The sequence below is a fragment of the Periplaneta americana genome, chromosome 2 (genome assembly GCF_040183065.1).
Source record: "Periplaneta americana isolate PAMFEO1 chromosome 2, P.americana_PAMFEO1_priV1, whole genome shotgun sequence".
NCBI lineage: Eukaryota > Metazoa > Arthropoda > Insecta > Blattodea > Blattidae > Periplaneta > Periplaneta americana.
The window spans coordinates 164295239-164313597 of NC_091118.1; the positions used below are offsets into that span (position 1 = coordinate 164295239).

General features: G+C 34.1%; 1 protein-coding gene across 2 annotated transcripts in view; it reads right to left on the bottom strand.

The window, feature by feature from the left end:
• Positions 1 to 18359, bottom strand: part of LOC138694756 (ATP-binding cassette sub-family G member 8) — a 138503-nt gene that overhangs the window by 73390 nt on the left and 46754 nt on the right. The window contains exon 1 of one of the 2 annotated variants that reach the window (XM_069818778.1): positions 191 to 209. The exons of the other annotated variant lie outside the window; for it this stretch is intronic. The gene's annotated coding sequence lies outside the window, so the exon portion shown is untranslated. Of the gene's footprint in view, positions 1 to 190; positions 210 to 18359 lie in introns of those variants that run through there. 2 annotated transcript variants of the gene reach the window in all.

Sequence of the window (18359 nt, forward strand, 5' to 3'; positions counted from 1 at the left end):
GTTTAGGTATTGAACAAAGTGAGCTATTCTGTTATTATTGTCTTATTTACGTAATGTTAATATTATGCATGATTCCTAAAAAGTAAACTCATCTGTTATTAAATAATTATGCAAATAGGAGTGTGTAACATGTTTATTTCTTCTCGGATTATTCTTCGTTAAATGTTGGTTGAAAGACAAGTTTACTTACCAGCCGTTAATACTTGTTTGTTTTGCTGATCTGTTGACGTCTCGTGCTGCTGTGCATTCGGTTGCGTTACAGTCCAAGTTAATTCAACATCAGAATTACGATATGAACTTCCTAGCTGTCATTAAAACAGAAATGAAAAATTTTCTTGAAAACAATTATGGATTTAATATTATGTGCCATATATGAGATACATAGATGCATTTACATGGTTCAAATTTTCTGTCAACTTTATGTATGCAAGCAATGAATGCAATATTGATATTTAATATTAATTAATATGTTTACGTAATGAAGATGACACAAAATCTTCATGCATCTTAATTCAACGCTTGTTTTAAACTTGAGTCTTTCAATATTCTTCTCAGATTGCATATATACGCGCATGGAAAATTGAACCGTGTAGATGCAGCTTATCAGATTCACAAAGCTGTTGTTCACTCGATGATAGTAAGAACTACTGTATCATATTTCAGATTTGCTCCAGTAACATTTTGTGACATAGAACCAATATTTTCAGAGTACAAATATTGTTTTTTCTTCTGAACATAAAAAAGAGTGTTTCTAAGAATCGAGTTGGCAACACTGGCAGTACCAGAATACCAGAAGTCTTAGCTGGAGGTCCGGTGGCACTACAAACAAACGATTTCTTCTCTTCCTCGTTCTTTTCTTTGTTGATATATAAGCAAAACTCAATTTAAATTCCTTAGCCATGTTATTTGCCTTCTGTAGTACTTACTCGTTATGAAACATACACAAACTCAAACGTTGCCATTAATCGCTTATGTAATCTCGCCAACTGGAGAAATTGTGTTCGAACAAGAGTGTTGAAGAATGCGCACACACCTTCACATGGTCTCTTTACTTACCGCTCCCTCAATCACAATGCTAAGTGCATGGGCAAAGCCCGCTATGACGTACAACAGACAAACAACCTGTTTTTCTTTTGCGACATATTACGAAACCTAAGGCTTAAGAGTCCGTAAGGAGAATTTTCAGAACATGTATTTTAAGAACTGAACTATTTTAGGACAATGCCATAATGCATGAGTATGCAGTGGCGTAGCCAGGAATTTAAAATGGAGAAGGGCAAGTTTTGGAAACACCATTTGGCAAATTTGCCAGTAACTTACATGCAACATATTAAAAAGACAATGTTACTGTTTAATGCAATGACATTTAAAATCAATTTAGACTTAATAGTTGTTGTAAAGCAATATCCATTCTTCATCGTTGCAGACGTCACCATTAATAAATGACTTAATAATTCTAGTTATTGTGTTCAAAACAATAGCTTCATAATTTAGAATGAAAAACATCGGTCAATTTAAAACAACCGTCGGCAGAAATGTAAGTGATTTGTTACACAATATTGGTCATAGTCGGTAGATAGTCAAATAATATTTCCTTTCAATGTTTCACTTGCAATGCCAATAATGGAGTTTCTTCATCTTTTAAATCGAATTTAAATTTGAAAATGTTTCTTGAAAAATGAAGAGGACCTTCAGCCTGGTGAGCCCTTCCATCTTGTCTACGCCACAGCGAGTATGTACCGCCAGCAGTCCCGAAATAAGATTAACCATTTTCATCACAGAATGTCTATCGTTCTGCATAATTTTATGCCGATGGATTACATTTTGAGGGCCATATTCCAGGAAATACGCAATTCATGTAAGAGTATGGATATGGAACGGTTAAAGAAGGCATTAATGATGTTAGTGATGATGATGAAAATTAAAAGAATATTTTGATCATGAAACTGATGAAAATGATTATAACTGAAAATGAGAATGATGATGGAAATGATAAGGCGATAGAAATGAAAATGATGATGATGCAGATGAAGATTAGATGTGGATATGATGATGTTAATGAATAAAATATAATGATGATGATGATGATGATGATAAAAATAACTATGAAAATTTAGATGTGATAATGACGAAGATGATGAAAATAATAACGATGATGGGAATAATGAAAGTAATGATAAAGGTGAAAATATTAACAATCACGATGCTGAAGACGATGAAGTTGAAGTTAAACTTGATCGAGAAAATGACGGCGATGGATGAAGATGGAAAAGATTGAAGTGATGATTACATTACTATCGATGATAATGATTATGGAGATGGTGAACATGAATACGATGTCTGAAAAATGTAGAAGATAAAAATCAATTTGTTAATGATATTCGTGACATAGGTACTTGGCAACGAGTTTCACAGAAAAGTAGACTAATTCACAGTTATTTTGTGTAGATGAATTCGAATCAGCACAGTTTTGCTTTTCCTTTAAAATTGCATAAATGCTCTTACCAATTGACCTGAAGAACTAGTCCGTCCGTGTGGATTTCATATTAGCTATGGAACCTCCATTATAGAACCTAATGAGGTGTAATTATAGTTCCTACATATAGGTTGTACGACGTTGCTTAAAGTGGCGACAACGTCATGCATTATCCATTTCATATTTGGGGACAGTTAATGGACATAGAAGTGAAGGGCACGCAGCGTTCAAATGACACATAATACAGACACTTCAGTCTTATTAGAGTGTGACTACGCTCTGTGTATAATAATTACAAACCAAGAAAGAGAACACCAGACAGTTCTCTATTTATTTAACTGAACAACTTATTTAGAGTCTGTAAGAGGATGATGTGGTCCACCGTTGTGGATAGCGCGTATGCTTCCTAGTTAAGCAGTCCGAAGTTCGATTCAAGGCTTATACAATGGAAGAAGTTTACCTTCCGTCCACGGGACTGGATGTTTATCTGTTGTCTTGTGATTGTCCTGTGATACCTCAGCTGTGACCCTGCGTCATGTCGATCTCATGACTAGAGAGGCCCGCGTTTGTAAGTTGTCTAGTAGGCCTATAAGAAAAATGAATCTCCCTCATCTTTCCGCAATGGTGTGCAAGTCGGATAATGGGGGAGGGAGGGAGTAAAGTAGATTAAGGATGTTAAATGTTATGTTTTATTTAATGACGCTCGCAACTGCAGAGGTTATATCAGCGTCGCCGGATGTGCCGGAATTTTGTCCCGCAGGAATTCTTTTACATGCCAGTAAATCTACTGACATGAGCCTGTCGCATTTATGCACACTTAAATGCCATCGACCTTGCCCGGGATCGAACCCGCAACTTTGGGCATAGAAGGCCAGCGCTATACCAACTCGCCAACCAGGTCGACTAGATTAAGGAAAAACGAAAGAAAAAAATGATGCTATGACGGTTATAAAAGAACGATGGAATAAGATTAGCAAAGAAACTTCAAAGAGTCGGGAAAGAAAATTAAAGGTACAGCACATTTTCATGGGTTCTTCTGAGAATCAGTCTCAAGACTTTCGACGACAAGAAGTAAAATGACTGATGGACTAGGTCCGAAATAAAACGTAAGTGAAAAACGTGACTTGCTTAATGAAATAAATATAAGAAGACATTATTTTAAAATGTTATTAATGAGTCGATGACTTACAAGCAAACATTCTGATGGGGGCAGATAAAAAAGTTAATTTTGTTTCTTCCTCCATGTTAATAATGTCAAAAGAAGTGCTTATACAAATTTTGGCCACTCGGCCGCAATTACGAGGGCCGTAAAAATAAGTTCGCCAGGGGCCGATAACAGAAAGAAAACACAATTTCATTAGAAAAATTTATCGGAACAGACACAGCAATTGTTGAGCTATTTTTCAACATATTCCCCACCGGAATTGAGACTTTTGTCATACATGGAATCGACAAAGAGGTGCAGACGGCTGTCAAATGCTGGTTCCGATCCCAAGCGGCTGACTTCTACGACACAAAGATACAAAAATTGATCCCATGGTATGACAAATGTCTCAATTCCAGTGCGGGATATGTTGACAAATAGCGTAACAATTACTGTATCTGTTTCAATAAATCTTTCCATGCAATTGTCCTTTTTTTCTGTAAACGGCCTCAGGGAAAATCACTTTCTGGACGGCCTGGTAATTGCGGTCGAGTGGCCAAAATTTGTATAAGCACTTCTTTTGGTATTATTAACATGGTGGAAGAGAAGAATTTAACTTTTATGTCTGCCCCCATCAGAATGTTTTCTTGTTATTTGTGAAATACTCGGCATTACAAACCAAAAATGTGAACGGTCTAAATTTAAAAATAAAATACCACATAAATTGTACTTTGTATACGAGCATTTCACAATTGCTCCATTAATGATGATGGTCATCATCAGCATGCTGTGCTATGTATATCATCTTCTATGGTACAACGAGGGCATACAGAGGCAAAAAATCTACAGAGTTGCACAGCGAATAACAGTCCGAATATGGGCATTGTGTTCGACATTTACTGGTACTGTACATCGGCCTTGCCGTGAGACATGTTGGCAGCGCAGCAACGAAGAACAATAAAAAGTGGTTCCGGACAAGTACCTGAACAGACTGCGAAGTCTCTGTTTCCGTAGTCAAAATCCCGCTTTGTGTTTTTTAATGGAGGAAGTGGAAGGAAGTCACGCCCTCAAGTGCAGCACTTAAAAAAGCTCCATCCACTCGACAGGGTATAAAGACGAGTTATGCGTCACAAGAAAGAGTTTACACAGGAGTCACTTATATTTCAAACTTGGTATATCAGAATTTCTCTGTTACATATCCAGAGCATCTATTTATTTCCTCCGTTGCAATTAAAAACTCTTTGAGACAACCACTTCATCTCAACTGCGTTTTTTAAAGTAGGGAGTCGCGGAGGTATTGTGGTGTCATATCAAAGGGGTCGCGAAGTAAAAATAAGTTAACTGTACAAAAGGGACAAAATACAGTATATCTGAGAAAAAGAACACATTAATAACACATTTATTAGACATACAATTGAATAGTGTGATCCCAAAACGTGTTCAGTCCATTTTTATGAAACGACTGGGCTAGTTTTTTTTTATTCACTTCACCAGTCTACGGAATGAACGAGTTTTCAAGTGACATGTACAATAACACAAACTTTTAGACAAGGATTGGCGTTGTTTTGGTAGAAAACAAGATTAAATATAATGATAGATGTCTCAAACATAAACATATAGCCTATACAGTATGTATAAACATAAAAAATGGAGAAATGGACTGAGAGAATTTTGGGATCACACTCTTCAATTGTTATAAAATATCATAAATCCAATTTTTTAATGTGATGAATGCGTTTGTTTCTCACCTTAAAGTTTTTCTATGCGTGAATCCGATTAGAAACATACAACAGCAAATGTTGTCAAGCGATGACAGCCGATTCCTATATTTAATTCGAGGTGTTACAATAGGAAAAGAGTTCTTTTTACATAAATAAGACATGGCGAAAGGGATTAATATTTTCAAGGCTTCTGTAATTAATTTTCTTATTCATTTCGACGGGCAAGCCAGAACTTATTTAAATTTTCCACTGTAAATTGCAGGTGTAGACTAATGTTATCAGTTGATTGTTCGATGAGTTGGTTGTGGGTCTGAACTGGTCTACAATATGATGCAAGATCACTTCTCGGCCTTTGATAGATTGTGTGATAAAAAATGAACTCATTTTTTAAAAATGGTCAAATATCAGTATTTTCTTCTAACACAAAATTAAAAAATATATATATATATTATTTATTAAGGAATGTAGTTGAAAGAGTATGATATTGTAAACATGAGTTTTAGCAGTAAAATAAAAGAGAGAGAACATGAAAAAGTTAACAAGTTTATCAGTTATGAGGGAAACGCTTCATCACTGCACAGTAAACTGCCACAATTTTGAATTTCGAAAAAAAAAGTGAATAATTTTTTTAATCGTAAAAATATTTTTTCACATAGCAGAAGGACAGTGTTTTACACATACTAATTTTCATTATTGTACAAAATACAGTAATGGAGGAAAAAAATGTTGAATATTTTCAAAAATTCTACTGCTGTAACCTATACCTAACCCCTTAAATTAACTAAAATACGTTATCATAGCTCACACCTAACTTACTATAAATAATACATTTATTTAATACTTTCTAAGAATATGAAGATTTGGTATTGCACAGGACACATGTTCCACTTTTGGTAGGCACTTCAGTTAAAATTTTTTAAAATTAAATTTTGTGAGGTGTGAGAAATGTCCAGGAATGGAAATAATAATAACAATAATAATAATAATAATAATAATAATAATAATAATAATAATAATAATAATAATAATAATAATAATAATCGTAATAATGATCATCATCATAATCACAATAACAATTCAAAGAGATGGAACGTAATTATCAAACATGTTACAGTATGAGAAGTTTCAATGAGGAGAACTTTGCAGTTGTGACGTACTCAGTCTGCCGAAGTTCTATCTTACAATAATAATAATAATAATAATAATAATAATAATAATAATAATAATAATAATAATAATAATAATAATAATATTCATAATCATAATAATCGTAATAATGATCATCATAATCACAATAACAATTCAAAGAGATGGAACGTAATTATCAAACATGTCACAGTATGAGAAGTTTCAATGAGGACAACTTTGCAGTTGTGACGTACTTAGTCTGCAGAAGTCCTATCTTACAATAATAATAATAATAATAATAATAATGATGATAATAATAATGATAATAATAATAATAATAATAATAATCGTAATAATGATCATCATCATAATCACAATAACAATTCAAAGAGATGGAACGTAATTATCAAACATGTTACAGTATGAGAAGTTTCAATGAGGAGAACTTTGCAGTTGTGACGTACTCAGTCTGCCGAAGTTCTATCTTACAATAATAATAATAATAATAATAATAATAATAATAATAATAATAATAATAATATTCATAATCATAATAATCGTAATAATGATCATCATAATCACAATAACAATTCAAAGAGATGGAACGTAATTATCAAACATGTCACAGTATGAGAAGTTTCAATGAGGACAACTTTGCAGTTGTGACGTACTTAGTCTGCAGAAGTCCTATCTTACAATAATAATAATAATAATAATAATAATAATAATAATAATAATAATAATAATAATAATAATGATAATAATAATGATAATAATAATAATAATAATAATAATCGTAATAATGATCATCATCATAATCACAATAACAATTCAAAGAGATGGAACGTAATTATCAAACATGTTACAGTATGAGAAGTTTCAATGAGGAGAACTTTGCAGTTGTGACGTACTCAGTCTGCCGAAGTTCTATCTTACAATAATAATAATAATAATAATAATAATAATAATATTCATAATCATAATAATCGTAATAATGATCATCATAATCACAATAACAATTCAAAGAGATGGAACGTAATTATCAAACATGTCACAGTATGAGAAGTTTCAATGAGGACAACTTTGCAGTTGTGACGTACTTAGTCTGCAGAAGTCCTATCTTACAATAATAATAATAATAATAATAATAATAATAATAATAATAATAATAATAATAATAATAATAATAGTAATAATAATAATAATAATAATAATTTATTTATTTATTTAGAATATTAACGTGCAAAACAACAGCACAAGGCCAATTACAATAATAATAATAATAATAATAATAATAATAATAATAATAATAGCCAGTAGTGTAACAAGCTACAAATCGAACGTAACTGAGTTCGATTTCGGCCTTCAGGCAGACATGTGCAGAATTTTCCTCCTCTGATAGGGAACATGAGCGTCTCTTGTTCTGTGTCAGGCCTGTGTTTGGTTAAGCAGTGGTCTTATGCCATGCTGATCACATGACGAGAATTCCGCTACAGGTTTTATTTCGTAATCCACACAAAAATGAGAACAGAATAATGTAAAGGGCCCGATCCTTGAATGCGGATTATGATGACGATCAGTTGATTTGTAGTCAGACATGCTTACCTGTAGAGTCACAGACGAAGACTATCTGCATTTAATTTTAATCTAATTATTTTATTTGATCTATTATTCAAGCTTTGTCTATGCATTACCCACTAAGAGATTGTAGTTCGACAGCTCAGTTTGTTATTATTCATATTATTCACGGGTTGTATTGACGGGTAACCAAAGTGAAAACAAAGACACTTCCTGTGTCTAATAAGTATGTCCTGGAAAGTATAGCATCATGAAGGACGCATCGAAGACCTTGGCAATAAAATAAGAGTCGTCTTTTGTTTTCTTTATGGCTAGAGAAAGTGCCAACTGCACGTCAAACCACAGGGGACAAAACGGAAGTAAGAGTTACCATTAATTGTGACAGGAAGGTGCTCCAGCCTATTGTCTTCTGTACACAGGATTGTAGCTTTCCTTGTTTCCAGTTAAAATTATACTTGTAAACATACTAATTATCATATAGTCCATAGACATAATTGAGCAGGAAAACCACCAAAATACTTTCGCTATTATATGTGGGAAATTAATACTACAAGAGACAATTTCGCAATTTATACATTGCAATGCTTTTCACTAATATTTGGCCTGTTACACTAAGCAGGAAATCTATTGTTCTACATGCAATGGTTGAAGTGTGCTCTATGAAGCATTATGCAATTATGCCACAGTGACTAAAAAACCCAACCTCCGCTGTGGTTCAAGCGGTAGCTGCAAATCTGGCGGAACCGTGTTCGACTCCCTTCAGAGAAAAAAAAAGGGTTTCATTTCTCTCAGTGAGAATAGGCATGTTCCTCGTTTTGTAGGCCTCTTCATCCTGTGATGGCTTACAGTGGCAACCTCGCCCCATGCTGACAACATGAACAGAGTCTAATGTCTAGTGTTGGTTCAAAAACTTCACAAGAGTAAGACAGAAGCGCAGCAAGGGAGCTAAATCTTGAAGTTAGTGAGGATCTAAACGAATGTGCGTGCAATAAATTAAAATGTACTTATAGAGAGTTTTCGCACTTCGTCCGTAAATTCGTTAACGCTGAGTAAATCAGAATCGATATCCATACGCTATTTTAATAATAATTGGAGAGGCTATTCAGAAGTAAATAACGTGAACCATAACATTTGATGAAATTATGATTTATCGTTTCAGATATAACATTATCGATGATATTTGCCTTCTTAGGGAAGTATTAACCGCACTAGCACAAAAATGACTTTTACATTTTCTAAATCTCCACATAAGACCAACATTTGTATAAATTCTTTCATTGTCTTATTATGGAGACATTTATACAATCGTAACAACTTAGCAATAACAATAAAGAAATGAGAGAGAAAGAGAAATGAACGCGAAAAACAAATTTTCCGAACGTATGTATGGGGGACATAATAGTTGGGCGATTCCGGTTTTTTTTTGTCAAAGAATGCCACACTGCGCATGCTCCACGTTGGAAGTTTTCGGTCATATGTTGACGAGATATTGGCTTCGATTTTCTGTTTAAATATTACATAATATGTAAACACAGTGTAGGCCTATGTGTGAGAGCGTCAGAAAAGAGAATGACTGACGCCCAGCCAGGGTTGCCAGATCAATAAAGTTGTAATATCGTACCAACCTTAAAAAATATCGCATTTCACTTGTTTTATGAAAAAATCCCTCCCTCGGTTAAGAAGCACTGATTTAGATTATATGGATGTGCCGCGGGATTTACAACTTTCTGTAGGTAAAGGTTGAAAAACGTTATATTATACAAATGAATTGGTAATGAATGGAAAGTTTTCTTAGTAGATTAGATTTACTTACATTATAAGCTTTAGTTTCTGTAATAGTCAGTGCATGAGAATGTCATAGGACATTGAGTAACAGATACAAAGAATTTTGGCCTGATTACACCAGACCGTCGAGAGCAGCCGCTAGGCTTTTGATTTGGCACAGGAATCTGTAAGGTACAGAATAAGGCAGACCTGTGAAGATATAATGTAACAAGTCTGTCTTGTAGAAACAATATTAATGAAATTATTAAATATTTTATTCTGTTCTATTCTATTCTTATTAATACGAATAAATTATAAATCAGATAAAAAATTAAATGCTTTCATGAAAAGCATGTTTAATAATTTTATTAACATATCATTTACAAACTTCAATACGAGTTATTTCTCTTCATTCCTAAATTTCGATAAGTTGATGTCTTTTCTAGATTCCGTTGCACTTTTGAACTGTATTTTTCTAATGTGACGCAAGAGTGATAACCGTCAAACACAAAATTTCCCTTAAGAACTTTCACTGCTGCTAGACTCAAAGATATTGTACTGAAAGGGAGGGTAGTACCAGTGACGATGGTGCACGATTGATTCACCTCCGCCCTTCTCTATGCCTGCCATTCATAATCAGTCACACCAGCGTATCAAGAAACGTCCATGTCTAACGCGGCATGAAAGGACAATGTGCTTATAAGCTCGGCGGCGCGAGTCGTTCCCATGAATGAAATTTGCTTTTCACCAAATCACAACTCGTGTAAACGCTGATAACTGGAACTAGTGAACGAACTGTTTCTATTCTAATTAGAGACTTCGTAACAACGTCGAAAACTCGAGTTTAGGTAAGAACAGGCGAAATTTTTATGGACTACTATTCTTTGCATTTAACAGTTATTAGCGTAGTATCAGAGTCTGACGGTCAGTCAAATCCATAATGTTACCAGCTCAGGAAATTACAAGCCTGGGGAATGCAGTAATGATTCGCCGAAACGAAACAGTGACTTCTTTGTAGTTAACACTATATGTTAAGAAAACATTTGTCGCAACATTCATCAATGAAGTGTAATTGCTTTGCTATGTATACCGAAAGTCCAATTGAAACGCAATTGAGTCAGTTCAATTAAATAGAAACAACAACGAAAGCTCAAAAACTAAACTCTTGTATGCTGTTTAGCTAAGTGTCTCGGCTCATACTTGTAATCTAGTCAGTTCCCATTAGTACTTATCACACACCCCGTTCCGAAAGCAAAGGATTCACGTACGCATATATAGGAAAGTTACATGTATAATCAAATTGGCAAATGAAAGAGTGAAACTTCGATCCTGCTACGCACCACACATAGGAGAAAAAAATCTACCTAAATAACTGAAAACAACCTCAGAATTGAAGCACACCACTCCAGAGATACTATGTGATCACTGCGAAAGATATAAACCCATCCAATCCATCTCTAATGATTTTCTCCAACATTTTCACAATCAATCATCACGTAGCCCAGTAGTACCACCATGATGTTGTACTACGAGGAAGAGCATTCTTTTCTTCGGTCCAGGGTAAATATACAGTATTTGTATATGTAGAAGAATGGAACGTGTGAAGTGGACAGGCAAAATAAGAAATGTATCTGTGTTGGAAAGAGTGGATGAAGAAATAATGATGCTGAAACTGATCAGGAAGAGAAAAAGTAATTGGTTGGGTCATTGGCCTGAGAAGAAACTGCCTACTGGAGGATGCACTGGAAGGAATGGTGAACGGTAGAAGAGTTCGTGGCAGAAGAAGATATCATATGATATACGATATTAAGATACGTATATGGATCATATGAGGAGACAAAGAGAAAGGCAGAAAATAGGAAAGATTGGAGAAAGCTGGGTTTACAGTGAAAGACCTGCCCTTGAGCAGAACACCATCAATGAATGAATAACAAAAAGCGTTTATGCAAAGATGCTAAAAGTCTGAACTAAACAAACCTAACCTGTCATTGACCTGCGACTTTACGAAAACTCACCTTCAATCAATTTACCTGCATATATACCCTATACAAGGCATAACAAAGTCCTGAACAGACCAAACCTAACCTTTCATTGATTCTCGACCTTATGAAAACTCGCTTATATATGTTTCCACATATAGGCTATGTATATTTCTAAGTTATATCATCTCTATTTCGTCGGCCTCGGTAGCATAGTTGGTATAGCACTGGCCTTCTATGCTCGAGGTTTCAGGTTCGATACCGGCCTAGGTCAATGGCATTTAAGTGTGTTTAAATGTGACAGGCTCATGTCAGTAGATTTACTGAAGAAGAAAAAGAACTTCTGCGGGACAAAATTCCGCCACACCGGCGACGCTGATATAACCTCTGCAGTTGCGAGCGTCGTTAAATAAACCATAATTTAAATTTTTAAATTGTCATCTCTATTTCATCATGAAATAACGTACCACAAATCATACGTCAGTCCCGTGTTTGTTGCGTAGCAAAATCGAAGTTTCAATAATGAAAGAGACAAAAAATAGCAGTATTTCGAACCCAGACTCTTTATATTAGAGACCGCCCTTTCAATTAAGCAATGACGAACTTCGTACGCATTACGTGTGCACCTATAAAATATACATATGTAGGCCTATGTATGTATGTATGTATGTATGTATGTACAGTATGTATGTATATCGACTAAAGGTTCATTCACAATGAAAATTAAACATAACGTAAGCGTTATGTATAGCGACTAAAGGCTCATTCACAATGAAAATTAAACATAACGTAAGCGTTAACTTAAAAATGTAAACGTTACGGTAAAATCAAGAGCATTCACGATGGGAACATAAACATAACCGCAAAGATACTTGGTAACCATAGAAACATAACAACGACGCCATTTCCTCATATTCTGTCGTATACTTCAGCGCTCCACGTTTGTGTTCTGTTAGCAAATCACGTAAGCATAAGCATGAAAGTTTGGAGTTTGCAAACTTTCATCTTAACGTCTTACGGTAATGTTTATGTCAATGCTTATGTGAATCATTGTGAATGATCCCATTTGGTAGCCTGCGTGCAAACGTCTGTGTTTATGTTACGGTTATGTTTAATTTTCATTGTGAATGGGCCTTAAGTGGTAGGTTATTTTAGAGTACTCTCACTCCACAAATTCACTAGATAAGAAACATTGTTACATGTAATCAGATACTGAGAGAATTTTGGTAGGTATAACGACTAAGTGGTAGGTTCTTTTAGAGTACTTGGGCTTATCTTTCTGTCTCACTCCACAAATTCACTTGATAACAAACTCTTGAATAGACTCTGCAGTGTAAGAATCGTCAGAATAAGAATTAACGTACAATCTGCCAAATAAGAAGCAGGAGATTGAATTTGCAGCTTCGTAATGGGAAACTTCTAAGCAACCTCTTGTACGTACACAAAAGGCATGCATGCATGCAGAAATGTCTGCATATGTAATAAGAGCGGAGCTGTTGCTATGTCGATTGTTTTTCACGGTTTGTAGCCGTGAGAAGAAGAGTTCTGTCCGAGCTGTTTCCCTGCGTGTAAGAAGTGTAACATCGTGTTAAAACGATTGTTGTAATAGGCAGGTCGTGTTCGTGGTTTTAACTTTCAGAAACGTGAAACCACGAGGCTATGGAAATTACATCATCTGTACGTCTTGACCGCATGCTTTGGAATTTTTAAGCTTCATCAGTCGCTTTTAACGACGCATTCTTTGCTCCTGTTGCAAATACAAGACTTAAAGCACATCGTGAATCAAGCAATTACGTGCTTCAAAGAGTCGGTGATCGTAAATCCAAGTTAAAGCAATCGCACAAGTTTTCAATATATGAACAAACCGGAACATATTTATTTCTTTCACCAAAAAATATCAAGAGATCTTGACAAATGCCGATTGTAATGCACAGATTGTTTAAAACAGATGCTTGCAGTTAAGACTTACATACAATTCATAACTGAAAGTTCTAATTCTTCTTTGAAAATAGCTTATGTGATATGAATTTTGTCTTTCGTATTATCTTCGATTCCTACCTAAATTCCTCTAATTAGTGCTGTAGTTGGGCCGGTACGCCGTGCCGTCTAAAATAAAAACTCGCTGTTACCGTACCGAAAAAAATATATAGACTCGAAAATATATTAATTATGTTTAACTAGTCTTTAATACACTATGAAATGGACAATGTTAGTTATTTGAAATATATTTTGATTTTGGTATGTCGTATAAAGTAGCGGCGGACACCTCATATCCTTTGCTTAAACCCTTGTTCATTCGTTGTTTTATCGAAAACCTTGGTCTGGCACTTCAGGAGTATTTGAGATTTGTTAATTTCAAGCTTGCATACCACTGCGATATTTCTGCAATTAAGACTAACTTTATGTCATGGTGCCTCAAGAAATCTGCTACTCTGATTCGCTAATTTCAAAACTTGCGTAGATGTCTTCGCATAACACTAATCTTATGTATTATTATTATTATTATTATTATTATTATTATTATTATTATTATTATTATTATTATTGTCATCATCACCCACTTCAAGAACTAGGCATTTTCCGTTCTCACTTTTAAAGAACTTCAATCAGTATTTGACATTTACAAGAAGCAGATTCGTTGATCCTGTTATCAACATGGTGCAAAGCACCACACACAACATCGGTCAGCCAGCCAAGAATCTAATCAGTCTATCTACTATTTGAGCTACAGCGGATGAATCCTCTTGTTTATATATTTATTTTGTTTTATATAGAACATATCCTTTTAGCTGATTTCTATTCACAGATCAGAGGCTTAATTTAGAAGATTTTTTATTTTATTTTGAAGACACGTTTATGTAAAACTCATAATTATGTTATGTTTCCATAACTATTCGAAGTAAAGAAGCCAATCAACCACAAGATAAAAGTAAGTGACAGCTTTAGATAATAGACAATATAAAGAAGCTGTGATTAACATTACAATGTTTGAAAATGCCAATGGACTTACTGGCATATGAACATTTTAAATTTATATATATATATATATATATATATATATATATATATATATATATATATATATATATATACCTGTTTAAAGTATGGTAAGTAATGAACATGTTACATTAACTTTAATTTCTACAATCCATTCATCAATTTGTATTTTATGCTGAATTAGTCACTGAAAGTTGTGCATCGGCTACAAGTCCAGTTGGTCCGAGTTCGACTAGTGGCAGATAGGCTAACTAGATAGTTATTTTCATGCTATGTGCGTTAGATAGCCTTTGTCTTAATATTGTTCTATGTTGTCTTAAGCTGTGTCCTTGTGCCATGCTATTAGGCGCAATTCCATCCTACGGTCACGTGCCCCTCCATTATTATCAACTTAATTTTTTTTTCTGAGGCCAAAGTTTCACAAAAAGGGGATACTTTCAGCAATTTCGACATGCAATTTTATGAATATTGGCTGGATGGCCTCAATATTTTTCTACGTCCACATAGTATGGGAATAAATTGTTATTGTTGCGCAGGAATACTTTATTACAGAATGACTTGGACATGACCTTCTGTTTCTTGTAATACTACTATGAAATTGTGTGATTTAATGCTACTTATTACTCAACATCCGACTTAAAGGAGCATGTGAAATTGCCACCAGTGCCAGTAACATAACTTTCTCAAACCTGAATTAATTTCATGTTATTGCTAGACAACCTTGGCAAAGCATAATGTTTACATTCACCATGAATTACGTTTCTGCGCGCAGTTAATACTATTACATGTTTATAAAATCGTGTGAACAGTATTTTATTTGGCTTTGTAGCTATACTTTCAACTATTTTTTCGAGATAACAGGATTATAAAGAATGAACTTTTATGAGTGGACTTAGAAACAGAGATTATAATCTTCCAAATAACTTTCCATAACTAAAATGAATAAATTCTATGAGATGCTCATCATATGTGTGCCTTTAATTCCTCTATCAATTTAAAAGTACGTGAGTGGAGTTGAACTTCAATACGCTTGAAATATTAGTTAATGAAGCCTCTGTATCATGGGGTAAGGTTCTGAAAAACACCACACACAACGATCACTGTTTCAATTGCCAGTTCCGAAAAAAGTTTCTCAAAACTTGAATATTTAATCAAAATCTATCAGAGCTTCACAATAAGCCAAGAAAGACTGAATAACCTAGCAAAATTATAAATTTAGAAAGATTTCAATGTGAATGTTAATATTGTTATTGAAAAATATTGACTGGATCACTGGCTGAGAAGAAATTACCTACTGGCGAATGCACTGGAAGGAATGGTGAAAGGGAGAAAAGTTCGGGACAGAAGAAATCAAATGATAGGCAACATTAAGGTACATGGGTCTTATGCGGAGACTAAGAGGAAGGCGGAAAATAGGAAAGTTTAGAGAATGCTGGATTTGTAGTGAAAGACCTGCCCTTGAGCAGAAACCTATGCATTAATGAATTGACAGATTTTCACAAATTACAACCAAGCAATTTTAAATAAATTTGAGTATATTTTCATATTAGAATTTAATGTTCTTAAAATAAGACAAATTTATTATATTGTATTAATAAAATTCATATATAAAAATCGAAATAATTTTGAATTGTTTTCTAATAGTTATGAAACAAAAGGTATGAATTCTTTAAGATTGTTTGAACCAAAATGCAACACTACTACAGTATTTAATCATAGTAGTAATTTATACCCAAGAATATATAACACATTCATATTTAAATATCCTAATCTTGTCAGTTATAATAGTTCTAGTATTAAATTTAAAAAAAAAATTATGTATGGATTTTATAAAAATTGAAAAATTTAAATTTATACATTCTTATTGCGTAGTAGACATAAGACAAATTGTATTATATACTTCTTAATTTCAATTCAGGAATCCGCCCCTGAGCACGAGTTTTAGGGGCGAGCTAAAGTTTTTTTTCTGTTTATATTATATTTCATGTTACAATTATTAGCAAAATAAATAAATAAACAGATAAATAAAATCTATTTTCTTAAAATTCAATACATGTGCTTGGTGGATAAGGGTGTTCAATACTGGACTGATGGAAGGGACACTAGGAGCACTAACGGTGCATGGGTTGGGGTGAATATTTTCCTTGCCCCGGGTACTGTCAACCCATGCTACGCCACTGACTGCTACAGTGACTGCAACAAATTTGCTTGTGAAATCTGTTCATGACATTCGAGGACATCTGTACAAGATAAGAAGTTGTAGGAATGCGCAAATATATTACCTTCTCAAACATCCATTCCGTTGTAGTTGAGATATGTTTAGCCATGAAAATAAACATCTTTGCAGGCTCCATGTTTGTTTGGATATGAAGTCAAGAAATGCAAATAATTAAAAGCAACCGGATCTCACGTTGTCTTGAGTAATTACTTACTAGGGGCACTACATATCCTTATTTATTCCTTCCTAATTAGCTTCATGTTTTTGAATCTGATCACGAGAAGATGGAATAAGTAGCAGCAGTCGACAGACATTTGGCCTTTCACGAAGTAACTGTTTTACTAAATTATGTTATGCAGCTACATCTTGGCAACGCTTCAGCAATGAGTATTTACGAGTTCTGAGAAATCAGTTATGAGCGACCCGTTGCTGCAGCACGTTACACGTCGCTAGGTCATCGCGTCCATCTCCCATATATTCTGCTATTAATATAGGGGAGAACGGGGCAAATTTGTTGTAGAAATTACTTTGATAGCTTTTATAAGAACCTGTTAAGATATTAGATAGTTGGGAAAGGTTTCCGCTTGATGAGAGTGAGATATACTAATTGTGATTCAAATTCACGCCCATGGACCATTATTATGAAATTAGTTTACAATGTTATACTTATCGCATGAGCTAATATATGAAGAAACAGTAAAATAAAATGTTTATATCCACATAAAAAAAAATGTGATTTCTATACGTAATTTTTGTTGCCGTGACGTTTTAAAGATTTCCTTATAGTATTTTAGATACGTTTGCTATAGGCTATTGAAAGTGTGACTGACAACGGTATTGCTTTGAATACGTGCCAGGATGAAGGAGAAAAGAACACCACGAGTCATTTAAGCTACGTATGTTTAAGGAATGAAGTTTTTTGTTTTGAATCTCAAGTTAAAACGCATCGTAGGGATTTTGATTTTATTTCACGGGTTTACTAAGTGTTTCGTTTTAATTCATTCATTTAATTATAAGATTTACAACGTACTTTTTTCCTAGTTGGTGTCGCTTTACGTCTATTCACGAACTTAGCTCTCTAGTAAGAGACCATTTCGGCGAGTACAATTTTGTATTAAACGTCCTGAGAACTCATTAAATATTATCTCTCGAAACTCAACACTCTTAATTGAAGGCCAATGTAAGAGGAGTTATTTTTGTTACATAGATTTTCTAGTTGACTATTATTTATTTCTTTAAATATATATATATTCTTAACAGACAGAGTTAGCCCAGTCTTCCCCTGTGCTTTGAATAAACCTGATCTGAAAGTTAGCCGCAGGCTATTGAATCATGGGAAATCAAACTTTAAAAT